The sequence below is a fragment of the Miscanthus floridulus genome, chromosome 9, assembly GCF_019320115.1.
Source record: "Miscanthus floridulus cultivar M001 chromosome 9, ASM1932011v1, whole genome shotgun sequence".
Taxonomy (NCBI): domain Eukaryota; kingdom Viridiplantae; phylum Streptophyta; class Magnoliopsida; order Poales; family Poaceae; genus Miscanthus; species Miscanthus floridulus.
Window position 1 is genome coordinate 35,577,269 of NC_089588.1, and position 16,836 is coordinate 35,594,104.

The 16,836-nt window shown below is 47.6% G+C and overlaps 1 pseudogene; it reads right to left on the minus strand.

The window, feature by feature from the left end:
• Nucleotides 1-14,072: 14,072 nt before the first annotated feature.
• Nucleotides 14,073-15,420, minus strand: LOC136481723 (uncharacterized; annotated as a pseudogene).
• Nucleotides 15,421-16,836: the final 1,416 nt, after the last annotated feature.

Below are 16,836 nucleotides of genomic sequence, written 5' to 3' on the forward strand. Positions count from 1 at the left end.
TGAACCTAAGCTATAGCTTATATTTTCAGACAAGCTGTGCAGAGTACATCACGCTGCTAAAAGACATCTTACCATCAAAATTTATCCTCAGACGATTTAGCTTCTACCAACATCAACCTACATGCATAATTTCTTCACAATCATAATGAGCTTGGCAATTATCCCATCAGTATATGTCATGAACCTCAGTCTCCTCCCATGTCATTCTGGTAAGTAAAAATGTAGTCTTTAAGAGCAATGCAGAGTCAGAACAAATTTTCTAAAGAACGACAGTATGAAACTTGACTCTTATTGCTATATTTTAGTTGGTTTATGAACAATAACAATAATCATTTCGTCAATGAAGAATTATTCTTGACCATCTTTGTACTGAACTTTCACAGCTAGAGCTGTGACAATTATAGTCGTCACTTTCCTGCTCTGCGTTGGCATTGGAGAACGAATTGGGTTCCACCATTCCACTGTTGTTGCGAATTTGACCCACCTTGTGGTACCAATTGGCCTGAGCGCTCACAGTTTCCTTCTGTGCTCCTGTTTTCGCAAGTACAAGAAGATGCTAATTTTGTTAGCCTCTCGTTCTCCGGTACGAAGATATCCGACCACTCACTAGTGTTGTCGAGCATACACTAGCGATGCCGACCACGAACTGTCATTACCGACCACACTATGGCTAGAGGTAAAAGAAGGGAGGGAGAACAGAGCATACACACAGCAGAGACACCAGCGTTGGCCGGAGCTCTGTATAGGAGATGGCAAATCTGAACTCTCTCTACTGAGTTGCAGTGGTAAACTATATATACAACTCTATCCATCTAGTCCTAGTACAGCTGTCATGCTGCTACAGTTACTAGATATGACAGCAGGGCTGACTTTGACGTCTGCCCCTGTAGCTGCTACAGTGCAGCAGCGCCCTTTTCGGCGCCGCCTTCTCCTGCTGCGCATTCATACAAGGGATGCAGAGAAGATTATCTAACAATTCTTCTTCTAATCCTTCTGCTACCCTTGAACGCCCTCCATGCCGATCATCTTCTTCAGCTCCGTGAGTCGAAGACGGCCGAGCGGCTTGGTGAGGACGTCCGCGAGTTGCTGACCAGTTTCGACAAACTCGATGACGATCTGCCTTCCATCGATACAGTCCTTGAGGAAGTGGAACTTCACGTCGATGTGTTTGCTCCAGTCGTGGAGAACCGGATTCTTCGCGAGGGCAATGGCGGGCTGATTGTTCACCATTAGTGCTGGTGGGTGAGCTTTCGCACCGGTCAGCTCGCCCAGCAGCCGGCGCAGCCACACAACTTGGCACGCCGCTGTGGCCGCCGCTATGTACTCTGCCTCGCACGTAGATAGCGCCACCACCTTCTGTTTCAGCGTCAGCCATAAAATTAGAGCCGACCCGAGGAAGACGAGCACGCCAGAGGTGCTCCGCCGTCCGTCAATGTCCCCCACCATGTCTGCATCGCTGAACACAGTGAGCTGTAGCCTACTTCAGCCGGTCGTGGGGAAGACAATCCCTTGATCCACCGTCCCCTTGACGTAGCGCAGCAGCCGCTTCACCGTAGCCTAGTGATCCTCTCGAGGATCTTCCATGAAGCGACTGACGTAGCCCATGGCGAACACAATGTCCGGCCTCATGTGGACTAGGTAGCGTAGACCGCCGATGATGCTCCGGTAGAGTGTTGCATCCATCTTTGCCATGGTACTGGCCTTTGTCAGCTTCAGCCGCTCCTTCATCAGAGTCACACATGGCTTGCACTCAGGCATGCCGCTCCGCTCCAACAGCTTCGAGGCATATACGCTCTGACCGAGCGTGAGTTCATCCTTTCCCTATCTCACCTCGATGCCGAGGTAGTAGGAGAGTGCGCCAAGATCGCTCATTCGAAAACGAGCCACTATCTCATGCTTAAAGCTGTCGATATCCTCAGCACGTGCGCCGGTGACGATCAGGTCGTCCACATACACGCTGACGACGAGCTCCTCCTTCCCCCATCGCCGTGTGTAGAGCACGTGCTCGGTTGCGCACCTCGTGAACCCAAGCTCGTCCAGCGTGGCGTTCCATGCTCGTGGGGTCTGCCGCAGCCCGTAGAGCGCCTTGTGCAGTCGGAGCACCCTGTGCTCCGCTCCCTTGAAGGTGAAACCCAGAGGTTGCCTGACGAAGACCGTCTCTGCCAACTCGCCATTGAGGAAGGCCGATTTTACATCTAGGTCATGGATGCGCCAGTCCTTTGCTACTGCCAAGGCTAGTAGCAAATGGACATACTTCATGCGCGCTAATGGCGCAAAGACTTCCTCGAAGTCGATGCCCTCGCGCTGGACAAAGCCTCGGGCGATGAGGCGCGCCTTGTGCTTGGCAATGACGCCGAGCTCGTCTCGCTTGACCTTGTACACCCACTTCAGGCTGATCGGACGACATCCTGGAGGTGGATCGACGAGCTCCCAAGTCTCGTTTTCCTCGATCGCCTTCATCTCCTCCAGCATCGCCTGTCGCCAGTTTCCATTGCGCTCGGCCAGCGTGAACATGGGTGGTTCCTTTGCACTGACGAGCAGTAGCTCCTGATCATTGAGTAGCCGACCCGCCAGGCCTGAGGGCCCTATGCCGCCGATGATGTCGTGCAGCCTATGGAACTACACCTCCTCACCGTCGTGGAAGGCATCCACAAACTCAGTGATGTCACTTGGAGGTGAGGCGAACTCGATCAGCGTCGATGGAGTGCTCGGCACAGCACCTGTAGTGCTCGGCACCTCGGTTGCAGTGCTCGGCACTACTCCTGGACAACTCGTCACCACTCCTGGAGTGGTCTACACCCCTCTTGGAGTGCTTGACACCAGTCTTGTAGTGGTCGGCACCACTGCAAGACTGCTCGGCTCCGCTATGGGAGTGCTCGGCACCCGTCCTAGAGTGGTCGACACCACTACAGGACCTCCTGGCTCCACTCCTAGAGTGCTCGGTGCCCCTCTTGGAGTGCTCGGTTCTGTTGCTGGAGTGCCCGGCACCCCTTCTGGAGTGCTCGACACCTCTTCCCCAGCGTCTCCACCACCGTGGATGATTAGGTGCTCGACAATGAAGGTGCTAGTGAAGCCACCAGCTTCCCCCATGCTCGGGCTGTTCTAGTCCCAAGCCGCCTTCTCGTCGAACACGACGTCGTGCGAGACATGTACCTTGTCTCCACGTGGGTCGTAGAGCTGGTACACCTTGGTACCCTCCGCGTAGCCCAAGAACACCATCGGTGTGCTCCTGTCCTCCAGCTTGGTGAGGATCGGCTTTGTCTTCCTGACGTGGCCGATGCAGCTGAATGTCTAGAGGAAGGACACGCTCGGCTTGCGCCCATACCAAGCTTCGAACGGCGTCTTGCCTGTCAGGGCCTTAGTGGGCGCGCGGTGGAGGATGAACACCACCGTGGTCACCGCTTCACCCTAGAACCTTGTCGGCATGCCTTTGGCCTTCATCATGGATTTAAGCCATGCCGACCACCGTCTGGTTCCGTCGCTCCACCATGCCATTCTGTTGTGGCGAGAACGACGCGGTGTGCTGGCGCACCACACCCTGATCCGTGCAGTACGCAGCGTAGTCCACCAAAGTGAATTCGCTGCCTCGATCAGTCCTCAGCACACGGAGATTCTTGCCACTCTCGGCCTCCGCGCGCATCTTGAACTTCTTGATCGCCGCCGCCGCTTCATCCTTGCTCGTCAGGAGTTGTAGCCACATGTAGCGATTGCAATCATCCATGAGCAGGAGGAAGTACCACAGACCATCGTTTGTGGCTGGCGTGATCGGCCTGCAGAGGTCACCGTGGACAAGCTCGAGAGCGTCCTCCACGTGATATTTGGCCGCCTTTGGGAACGACAGCATCCTCTGCTTCCCGTCCAGGCAGCTGTCACACAGCTCACCTTCATGCTCGATGTGGGGTAGCCCTCAAACCATCTTCTCCAGCCGACCAAGCGCTTTGAAGCTGAGATGTCCGAACCGGGCATGCCACAGCCACGGTTCCTCGGTGTGCCTTGCCGCCAGGCACACCGACTGCTCTACCTTTAGGTTGAGTAGGTACAACCGGTTCAGGGACCTCTTCACCTTGGCAAGAAGTCACTGCTCCCGGTCCCTGATCCTGAGGACTCCGTCCTTGATCAGTACCTCGCTACCGCGCTCATCCAGCTGACCAATGCTGATGATGCTTGAACGCAGCTACGAGATGTAATATACATCCGTTAGCACGTGGTACTCTCCGTTCTGGCACCTGAAGATGATGGTGCCGCGCCCTCGGATAGCCACCCTTGAGCCATCACCAAACCAGGGCCGGTCCTGAGATTTTTAGGGCCTAGAGCAAAACTAAATCTCAGGGCCCTTTAGTATAAACATCAAAATAATATATTAATATTACTAAACACATGTATAAACAAAATATTACCTATAAACAGTTAAAGAGTATCAAAATGCAATATTCATATCAAATAAATTATAATATTAAATTACTTTAAAATTTTCTTCAATGTCTTCCACATGGTTGATTATCTACATTAATAGCAATTATATCTAATTTGTATGGATTTCTTGATGTGCTTATATGACTTTTAAAGAATTTATCATTTGATACTCTCTATGACTGCAACAATTCATCGACTTGTTTTCTCTTTATTTTCTCACTGCCGAAATTTGGTATGAATAAACTAATTGCAATTGGAAGAAAAGAAACGATGCTGTAATTTTAAAGAGAGAAATGAAACGATTACTAATGCAATTGGAAAGGCACAAGCTCTCAGTTTGTACCTGCAGTCTTCTTCCTCGTTGAGGGGCCGTTTGCCGAGCCCAAATGGCCAATTGACAATGAATTATAACTAATAACTACTCCCTCCGTTCATAAATGTCTGTTGTTTTCGTTTTCCGAGAAACAACTTTGACTAATTGTATATTAAAAAATATTAATATTTATAGTACATAATTAGTATCATTGGATATATATTTGAATCTAGTTTTTTAATAAATTTATTTAGAGATATAAATATTGCACGTATTTTTTATAAATCGAGTTAAACTTATTGGCACGCAAATCATGGCGATACACATTTAGGGCTAGAGGGAGTAGTAGCTAGCTTCCTAGGTGCTACAACAAATATATACTAGTAACTAATAATACATACATATTCATACTATATACCAAGTATATTGCTACCAACATCACTACATGTACTAGTATCGGAGGCCCCTTGGTCCTAGGGGGCCTAGAGCGGCTGCCCCGCTCGCCCCCCTCCAGGGCCGGGCCTGCACCAAACTTCACTATACTGATAGCATCGTCGTCGAGCTTGAAGAAGGCTGCCTTGGAGCCCATCATGTGGTTGCTGGCACCAGAGTCCAGATACCATAGCTACTCCTACTCGCCGCCCACACGTTCGAGGTGGACTTGGGCGTGCGGTTTATTGAGGTTGACAGCTTTCAGGGCCTTCCCAGTTCCTTCCACCGTCATCACCTCTCCCTTCTCCTCGGCCTCGACGTCGTGCAGTGCACAGAATGTCGCCATCAGGATAGTGGCCTCATCATCATCAGCAGTTTGCGCCAGATGAGCCTCAGTCTTCTTCTCCTGCTTATGATTTGGGCACTCCCGTGCCCAATGGTCCGTCTTCTCGCAGCGTCGGTAGGCATTGGGGTCGACTCGCTTCTTCTAGGGCGAAGAAGCCTTGCCGTGGCTGGAGGAGGCTACCTCGGAGTTCCTCCGAGCATCCCACTCCTCCTCTGTCAGCAGTAGTTTGCCGTTGTCCTTCATTGCTGTCGCCTGCTCTAGGCGCTCATCCACCGTCCATAGACAGCCTATCACATCCTCAATGGTGAGGGTGGACAAGTCTAGCATCGTCTCTATAGAGAGAGCGATCTGGATGTACTTTGTCGGCATGAAGTGGAGGTACATGGAGACTGCCTCCTCTTCGTCGATGGTGACGCCGTGGCTCTTCAGCTTGCTCATGAGCGTCTATAGGCGGAGGGAGAAGTCCTCCACCAATTCACCATCCTTGAACTTGAGATTGACGTACTCCTGCTTCAGAAGCTGGGCCGTCGCCTTCTTTGCGTGGTCGGAACCGACGCGCATCGCCGCAATAGCCTCCCATGCCTCCTTAGCAGAGCTTTTCACCCCCAACGGCTCCCTGTACTCTGCTGGTACAGCAGCGAGGATAGCCTCCAACGCTGACATGTCATCTTCTTCATTGTCGGTGTCTTTGTCAATAGCATTCCAGAGCCGTCGGGCTCTAAGCTTGACCTTCATGATCACCGACCACTCTCTATAGTTGGTGCTAGTCAGTGTCAGCCAATAGGTGCCGCTGACCTCCTGCACCGTGTGAATAACGACCTCCTGTCGTAGCTGGGCAGCCATAGCATTGCCAGTGCTGTCGTCCATCTCTGAACCGTGCGTCATCGTCAGCGGTTAGTCCGACGATGATATTTGTATGACTCTAATACTACTTGTTAGCCCCTCGATCTCCGGTACAGAGATATCCGACCACTCACTAGTGTTGCCGAGCACACACTAGCGATGCCGACCATGAACTGTCGTTGCCGACCACACTATGGCTAGAGATAGAAGAGAGAGAGAGAGAACAGAGCATACACACAACAGATACACCAGCGTTGGCCGGAGCTCTGTATAGGAGATGGCAAATCTGAACTCTCTCTACTGAGTTGCAGTGGCAAACTCCATGCTGCTACAGTTACTAGATGTGACAGTAGGGCTGACTTTGGCGCCTGCCCCTGCAGTGGCTACAGAGCGGCAGGTGAGCCGTTCGGCGTCTGCCCCTGCAGCTGCTACAATGCAGCAGCAGGGAGCCCTTTTTGGCGGTGCCTTCTCCTACTATGCATTCATACAAGGGATGCAGAGAAGATTATGTAACAAATTTCTCCTATTGCATACAAAAAACAAGGAGATGCTTAGTTTTGCGCTTCATTAGGTGCTACCTAAGAAGATGTAGTCACCTGGCTTGGTATTTGATTTGTGGCTCTATTGATGGCATTGCTTGGATATGTCTTCACAAACCTTGTGGTATATTCTTAAATAAGTATACTTAAACTTCTGCAATGGATTTTTCTTCAGCCAACGGAGCAAATTATTCTTAGAAATTTGTTTGACGATTTACATGCTCTAACACTCCCATGTGCATGATATCTCATCAAGAAAGGTGCAGTACCATTGTGTGAGGTGTAATGAAAATGGACCCTAGGCCCATTTAATTTGGATTTTGGTGTTTGATGACTAACACAACCAAATTGGACTAATGAATTTGCAAGTGTTGGTTTTGTAGTTCAATAGGATGCAAGCCGTGACTTGGACAAAGGCGACATGATGATTCGATGATCAATGCCTTAAGCAAGACCTTAGGAGCACAAAAAAAGACCCAAGATATCAAGCAAAGTCCAAGCATGAAGATAGGAACCAAGCCGTACATAAGATCATGAAGAAACGAGCTCGCAGAGGTGACCGGACGCTGGACCGAACGCTGGTGGCTCGGCAGTTGGGATGACCGAACGCTGGACCGAACGCTGGCGACAAAACCGACCGGACGTAGGGAAGCAGCATCTGATCGAGTACAGAGAGGTTCTAGAACGGTGAAACTACGACCGGACGCGTCTGGTGGCAGGTGACCGAACACTGGCAGCGTCCGATCAGTGGTTTGTGGTTCAACGGTCGGGACGACCGGACGTGTCTGGTCAGGACGACTTCAGCGTCCGGTTAGTAGCAGAATTGCGGGAGTTCGACCCCAACGTCTACTTTCTCATTGGGGCTTATAAATACAACCCTCAACCGGCCATTTGAGAAGTGTGGAGCTAAGGAAACATACCAAGGGTGTTGATACACCATTTTAGTGATCTCCACTTGCATAGTGCTTAGTGATTCATCAGGTGATTAGCGTAGGTGCTTTGCGAAGTGCTTAGGTTGATTAGACCACTGCTTATGCGCTTGCTCTAGGTTTAGGCCTAGTGTTTAGTGAGGTTTGCATACCTCTTACCACTCGGTGCTTGCGAGCACCATTGTTGTACATCAGAGGGGCCTGAAGTCTTGCGAGATCACACCAACCGCGTTTGTGGTGTGGGTGCCACCGTGTATCAGAGGGAATAAGGTCCGCGGCGTTTCGGCTGGAAGCTTGATAGTGAAGACGGCGGGGAGCATCTAGGAGAGGCTTGCCGAAAGGCACGTCGGAGACCCACTTGCGCGTGGGGAAGGCCCGAGACTATCCACGGAGTTACCTGACCAGGAGCTTGGCCCTTGCGAGGGATTCCTTGTGAGGGGCTCCAACGAGGATTAGGGGGGAAGCTTGCATGCTTCTCGATACCTCGGTAAAAATACCGGAGTCGTCGATGGGAGTTTGCATATCTCTACTTTGCTCTTTAGCTTCTGCATTTACATTGATTACTTTATTACGTTTGCGGTAGAGATAGCAACACACTAGCAAAACCATAGTTGCACATCTAGATAGTTTATCTATTGCATAGGTTTTGCTAGGGTTAGAAAAAGAGGCCATAGTTTAGAGTTAGATTTTTAAGTTGCCTAATTCACCCCCCTCTTAGGCATCATGGTCCCTTCAATTGGTATCAGAGCTGGTTGACTCAATTTGGACCTTTGGCTTAACCGCCATTGAGCCGACGCTATTTAGAGTGGTTGGGATGGATACCGCTAGGCCTCCGCACTTTGACGACACTAACTTCCCATACTATAACGCTAGAATGGCTTGCCACCTTGAGGCGGTTGATTTGGGTGTATAGAGAGTCACTCGTGACGGGATAAAACCCATCAAGAATCCCGAAAAACCCACAAAGAGTGATGAAAAAGAAATGCACTTCAATGCTAGAGCTAAAAATTGCTTGTTTGAATCACTTAGTATGGATGTTTTTAACCAAGTATTCACTTTAAATACGGCACATGAAATTTGGTTAAAACTCCAAGAGCTCCATGACGGCACAAGCAATGTCCGTGAGCAAAAACATTGTCTACCAAAGCAAAACTATGATTCCTTTACTATGAATGATGATGAGCTTGTTCGTGATATGTATTCTTGTTTGAATCTAATTATCAATGAGCTCCATTCTATAGGATTATTAAAGCTAGATGATGCGGACATCGTGAGGAAGATCATCTCCATGCTACCACAAAAGAAATATGCAAGCATCATCACCATCCTTCACAACATGGAGGACTTGAGCAACATGACCCTGGGCATAGCCATTGGCAAGTTAGTGGCATTTAAAATGTCACATAAGATGGGTCAAGAAGAAGCTTCTTCATCAAGCAAAGGCAAAGCTCTCGCTTGTAGCGAGAAAAAGAAGATGAAGGGCAAGCAAGTTGAGACAAGCTCAAGCTCAAGTTCCTCAAGTGAAGATGAAGAAGATGAGGACGATGATGATGATGATGAAGATTCAAGTGATGATCAATCTTCCTCCTCCACCTCCGATCTTGATGAAGAATCAATCAAAGTGATCAACAAGGTGGAAAAGATGATCCAAAGGCTCAATGTCAAGGGTATGCCCATCCAAATTCAAGATCTCATTTTCACAAATCAAAGAAACGAGCAAAGAAAGAGAGGATGATATGGATGCAGCGAGTTGAGGCACTTTGTGGAAGTTTGTCCAAACAAGCCCACACCCAAGACAAAAAAGAAGGCATGCAAGAACCAAGCCCTCACATCAATAAGATCATGGGATGATTTTTCAAGTGAAGAAGAATCCCATCACAAGAGGCGAGGCCGCAAGCACTCATCATCAAGCTCTTCTCGTGTGTGCCTTATTGCACGAGGTAACGAAAGCTCTTCCTCTAGTGAGAGTGATAGTGATGATGATATGCCTTCTTATCATGAACTTGTGCAAAAAAATCTTAATTATGCTAAAGCTTGCACTAGTCAACAAAAGAAGCTCAAAAGTTTAAAAGAAAAGCTAGATAGTTCACAAAAAGCATACAAAACCTTGCTTGAACAATATGAGAACTTTGCTAATCTCAATGTTGAACTATCTACTAAAATTGAGAAACTTGAGACTAGTGCAACAACAAATGCATGCACAATCAATGATGAGCAACTCTTAAAGAAAAATGAAAAATTAAAAGAAAAGTTAGCTAGCTCACAAGAAGCATATAATAGTTTGCTTGCTAAAATGGAAACCATGTGCAAACATTGTGATGAGCTAACTAATAAAGTTGCTAATCTTGAAGCCGTTAGCACAACCCCCACCAAGGCATCTAAAAAGAAAAGTTCTATCTTTAACATGTCTAAAAAGGATGCCTCTACTTCTTGTAATGATTTATGTTAAGACTCACCTTTGTGCAACTAAGTTTGTGTTGAGAAAGTTGTTGTAGATACATGCACACAAGAGGTTGCAAAGGAGAATGAGCAACTCAAGCAAGAAGTAGCTCGCCTCACTAAGGACTTGACTCAAGTGAAAGGCAAGGCGAAGCAAATCCAACTTCATCAAGATAACACTGTCAAGGGAGTGAAGAAGCTTGATGAAGGACAAACCATGGTTTGTTACATGTGCCACAAGGAAGGTCACAAGTCCTATGAGTGCAAGGTGAAGAATGGGGGAGGAGCAAAGAAGAAGGAGAAAAAGCAAACAAGCAAGCTCTCCAACACCTACACCAACAAGGTGGACAAGAAGGCCTCCACACCTTATCTCTTGAAGAAGAAGAAAAATGACAAGGTGGTGGCCATCAAGGTGAACAAGCAAGCCAACAATGGGGTCAACGCTTTTGCGTGCCAAAGGAAATCATTTCAAACATGAAGAGCACTAAGAAGGTTTGGATCCCGAAAGGGAAGTGAGAAGTCCATCGGACTTCAAGGAATTTGGAGACTTGGCAAAGTATGGGTGCATTTCATGGGGTGCATCATGATGGACAAAATTATTGCCAAGTGGGTTAGTGAATACTATGGACCCAAATTCCCCTTCCCATGTTAGGTAACTAGATGTTATTACTTTTTAATTGGTACATCTTGCAATTAGTTTTTCCTACAATTGGTATCCTTAAGCATCTAGTTACTCTTCATGCCTAGGTTTGCATTTGCATGCTTATATCTTTTGTCATGCATACACTAGGTATATCTTATGGTAGGCTTGCTCGGTCTCATTTTTAACCCTTGGAGCAAACCTACATGGTTTAAAATTGCTTAGAAACACGGCATATAGCTTGTCTTACTTTTGTTTATCTAATATGTGCCAAAGTCCAAATTATAGATAATCTCTCCCAAATATCATTTTTGAAAATGATTCTCACATTCATGAGATGTCATCTTTCAAGTGGTATTTTGATTCTAAAATCAATGTGCTTGATTCCTACAAAGTATTCTACATTTGTGTGCACAAATTTAGGGGGAGGATTACTCTACAAATTGGATGCCTTGAGACTAACACCTTTTCAAGCTTATCATGTGTGTAGTAGTCTCATTGCAAGGACAATGGAGTCCCCAGAGCTAAGCATCATACTTCAAATATCCAGCACCTATTGAAAGTGGTAGAAATCAATTTGGTTTCCACATGTGGTATTTCTAAACCAATATCATCATGTTGATTTCATTTTGACATTTATATGCTTTCTCCATGCATTATATAGATTAAATTCCCTTATGCAATAATGTGCTAATTATGCATATACTTTGCTTTCTATCATATGTATGCATATATTTAGGGGAGCTTAATCTATATAATGTGAGAGTCAAATTTTGTGACCTATTCCATTCTACATTCAAAGGATCACAAAGTTTGACCCTCCTTTATGCCACTAATGTCTTCCTTTTCGGTGTTTGATTCCAAAGGGGGAGAATTTAGAGGACCAAAGGCAAGCATTAATACAAGGTGTAATGGTCCAAAAAAGGGAGGATAGTGGATTATGGATTGCCTATGTAATGGAAAAATTTGTAGGAAGCAAGGCTTAAATCCATAATGCCACATGGGGACATTTGCAAGGGCAAGATAAGTTTTATGTAGTATCATTTAGTTTTACAAAGAAACATCTTTTAGCATCACATAACCTTGCCCCTTGCATTGCATCCTAACAAGTAGGTAGTTTTCTAATTTAAAAAATTTTATTATTTGCTTGCTTTGGTCGTGTTGTCATCAATCACCAAAAAGGGGGAGATTGCAAGGAAACTAGACCCTAGGCCCATTTACTTTGGATTTTGGTATTTGATGACTAACACAACTAAATTGGACTAATGAATTTGCAAGTGTTTGTTTTGTAGTTCAATAGGATGTAAGACGTGATTTGGACGAAGGCGACGTGATGATTCGATGATCAACACCTTAAGAAAGACATTAGGAGCACAAGAAAAGACCCAAGATATCAAGAAAAGTCCAAGCATGAAGATAGAAACCAAGCTGTTTGCAAGATCGTGAAGAAACGAGCTCGCAGAGGTGACCGGATGCTGTACCGGACGCTAGTGGCTCGACAGTCGGGATGATCGGACGCTGGACCGGACGCTGGCGGCGAAACCGACCGGACGCAGGGAAGCAGCGTCCGATCGAGTACAGAGAGGTTATAGAACGGCGAAACTACGACCGGACGCGTCCGGTGGCAGGTGATCGGACGATGGCAGCGTCCGATCAGTGGTTCGTGGTTCAACGGTCGGGACGACCGTACGCGTCCGGTCAGGACGACTTCAGCGTCCGGTCAGTAGCAGAATTACGGGAGTTCGACCCCAATGGCTACTTTCTCAGTGGGGCTTATAAATACAACCCCCAACCGACCATTTGAGAAGTGTGGAGCTGAGAAAACATACCAAGGGTGTTGATACACCATTTTAGTGATCTCCACTTGCATAGTGCTTAGTGATTCATCAGATGATTAGCGTAGGTGCTTTACGAAGTGCTTAGGTTGATTAGACCACCGCTTATGCGCTTGCTCTGGGTTTAGGCCTAGTGTTTAGTAAGGTTTGTATACCACTTACCACTCGGTGCTTACGAGCACCATTGTTGTACATCGGAGGGGCTTAAAGTCTTGCGAGATCACACCAACCGCGTTTGTGGTGTGGGTGCCACTGTGTACCGGAGGGAACAAGGCCCGCGACGTTTCGGCCGGAAGCTTGATAGTGAAGACGGTGGGGAGCATCCGGGAGAGCCTTGCCGGAAGGCACGTCGGAGACCCACTTGCGCGTGGGGAAGGCCCGAGGCTATCCACGGAGTTACCCGACCGGGAGCTTGGCCCTTGCGAGGGATTTCTTGCGAGGGGCTCCAACGAGGACTAGGGTGAAGCTTGCGTGCTTCTCGATACCTCAGTAAAAATACCGGAGTCGTCGATGGGAGTTTGCATATCTCTACCTTGCTCTTTAGCTTCCGCATTTACATTGATTACTTTACTACGTTTGCGGTAGAGATAGCAATACACTAGCAAAACTATAGTTGCACATCTAGATAGTTTATCTATTGCATATGTTTTGCTAGGGTTAGAAAAAAGGCCATAGTTTAGAGTTAGATTTTTTAAGTTGCATAATTCACCATCCCTCTTAGGCGCCACGGTCCCTTCACGAGGTAACAAGTAATGAAATCGAAACAGATATATAAACACCCGCAGATACCAACCCTGTAAGCTGAAATTCCTACATGGTATATCTATGATTTCAAATTTGCTTTCTTTTTGGGTGGTCCTCTGCACAATTAGCATAGTGATTGGGGTCGGTTTGCGTGTTCTTATAAATTCTTTTGGATATTGACAAATTGTAAGCTGGCATGCTGTCAATTTTTTGCGGCAACGTAGATTTGTTCCATCTTTTTTTTCACAGAGATTGGGCAAGACAATTTGTTGAAACAGGTGAAGATTGTCGATTTGTCATTTTCTTCTAATGATGCCATGTATTCTTTTATGTCAGCAGTCAGCACTATTTAGATATGTTAATAAAAAATTGATGCAATTGTTTTATGACGATTATGAAAAGCAAAAGTTTAATTAGCGAAGGTGGTCAATGATTGGATTGTACGTTTATACTTTTAAGTTCGGAATGAATGATGTTTTAACTTGCTAAAATCCAGAAATAAGGTGTGGCTTGACATATATTTTCTTAATATACGGTCATCCGTAGTAACGCATGGGCATTTTTCCAAATATATTATAAATTTCCGTCACAAATACAAAACAATACACAAGACTTCTGTTACGTTTATATGGCCCAGCGTACGCTGTACGCAAGACGTAGTACATACTGGCTTATTTCATGGACGACCGGAATTCCGGATCAACGCGCGCGTGTGGGGTGCCATTTACGAGGTGAAGGAGGTGAAGCCGGCGTCATCGCCACCAGCCGGCGCGGTGGAACCGGGAGACGGTGCAGTCCGTGGCGAAGAGACCCGACGAGCGGTACTTGTCGGCGCCGCCCATGACGGGCATCTTGGCGCCGATATCGAGCTTGTTGACGTAGTCCGGGCGGTAGGTCTGTCCGAGCACGCCGTCGACGTCCTTCGTCAGGCCGCCGGGGAACTGGTAGGAGACGTCGAGGTGCACGAGCGAGTCCCCGTTCGTCTTGCCGTAGGCGTGGACGCGGGAGTCCTCGTCGGTGATGGGCACGGCGTTGGCGGAGATGGCGAACGCGCCGTCGAGCGCCACGACGACGGCGTTGACGGCGTCGGTGCGCGTGACGGTCAGCCCCGGCACGGCGCTCGACGCCCACCGCGCGCCCTTGGACGGCTCGACGTCCACGGGCTCGCCGTCCAGCGCCACCACAACGTGATCCTCGTCCTCGTCCCACTCGGCGGCCCTGCGCGCGCCAACGTAGAGCCTGTGGGCGCCGGCGCCGTCGCCGAAGGTGACGCCGAGCGCCTGCACCCAGGTGAAGTCGCGGACCGGAGTCGGCGTTGCGGTTGCCCATGAAGCGCGCGTTGATGTGGAGGCCGGAGTCGGAGACGAGGCAGAAGCTCTCGTCCTTCTTGCCGTGGAAGTAGAAGGTGTTGCCGTCGGCGCCCGTGAACCGTGGGTCGCCGCACGAGGTGCCCGGCATCAGATCACACACTGATCATGTCACCGGACATGATGAGCGAGATCAGTTCATCATGAAATCAGAATCAGAACAACAAGGAACACGACGACAAGACAGAAAATAGCTAGTGAAATATATACTGACGGCAGAAGGTGAGGCAGTAGGCGCAGTAGGCGAGGCACTTGTTGGGGCAGCGGGCAGGGCACTTGACGTAGCAGGAGACGCCCCAGTCGGTGGTGCAGGTGATCTCGAAGTCGCGCTTGTGGTACCGGTTGGCGACGACGGTGGTGAACTTGCCGTTGCGCGGGGGCTTCTTGGGGTCCCCCGGCGTCGACATCTTGGGGGGATTCTTGCCGGGCCTCCGGGAGGATATCCCCGCCGCCGACGCCGTGCCGGGCGCCAGCGCCAGCGCCAGGGCCACCGCCAGCAGAGCGGCGGCAATGGCTCCTCCACGGACCACCATTGCTAGCTACCTGGTCTAGGTGAGTGCGTGTAGTCAAGGTACAGATCGACGACAGATGATGGCTGGAGATGGAGATGAATTTGTGCTGTGTGTGCGCTCTGACCATGGACAGCAGGGAGTCTTATACGATCGAGGCGTGTGGCTCACTGGCTCTTTCCAGGGTCTGGATGGATTGGAGGTCAAGTGGCTTGAAAGGGAAGTGGCGTAGTAGGCGCCAAAGTGATAGTGCAGGCGTGCAATCGTCGTTCGCCGGCCGGAATTAAGGGGTCGTCGAGGCGAGCTGAAGGTGGAAAATGATGGCACATATGTCGTCGTACGCGGCAGCCGGCAAAGTGTGCATGTTACTGTTATATACGGTGGCTACGCAACGTGTAGTATATAAAAGTTTGCTCTAGCTAGTCCAACTTTTTGTTCTCTGACGACGAGGATGCGACGAGTTGACTTGCATAAATCATAATTTTTCTTAAGCATGTATTGTTTCATTTTGTTGTTTTATATAAATTGTCCATAAAAATTAACTACATGAGTAATTAGTGGCGTATCTTCTAGCCAAAAAACGTCGTCGGGGTCTGCTTCACTACATGATATAAATTTTCTTGAACATTAACAGTGTTTGTGTTTGTAAACTGATCAGCCAATCTAACTTATTTCTTGACTCCCTTCTTGAAAATGTTGTTATATCATAAGAATTGTCTATGTGAAACCAATGTCCGTCTACTTGTTCGTCTTTAGATATCAGTGATTTCTAGAGACAGCCATCTCTAGAAATCATTTTACAGAATTTGCAAATCATTCAATTAAAAGGTTTGAAGTAGAAAGTTCACTACCTGCATCACTACCGGGTCTAAACTTGACATCAATCCGGCAGTGATAAGTGATAAAAAAAAATATGTATGTTTTCAAGAATCAAACTCAAGGCCTTGATATTTATATTCTCTTAAGCATCCATACCAGCTGAAATACACGGCAACTGATGCTATTCTTTTAACTACATAGAATCTTATATTACATATTTAACACATCTTAAATAAAAAAGTCGTTAACTGTAAAGTTGTAGACTTTGTCTCGATTTGATATTGTTAACCATCTCAAATCGGATCCGAGAAATTCTATAAGTATTTGTACATGTAAACCATTTCAAATCTAAATGTTGTCCACTACAACTTTTTAGATCTATTTGAAATCTATAATTTTTGTATAAAGTTTATCTTGAACCAACCTCATATGAAAAAAGTTATGATTTTTTTTGTGCATAATAGCCTCTCACTTGTAGTTCAAGCCCACGAGCCGGTAGACCTGCCACTGCCCGTTCTTGGCTTCAACTGATAGTGATAGTACACCGCCTATCAGTTAGGTTGAAACTACGGACCAGTATTGTAGTTCGACAGTGATGCCCTTTTCTGGCATAGTGGTTTTAGATCTCTTTGAGTACCACAACTTTAGTGTAGATTGTTTTTCATTCA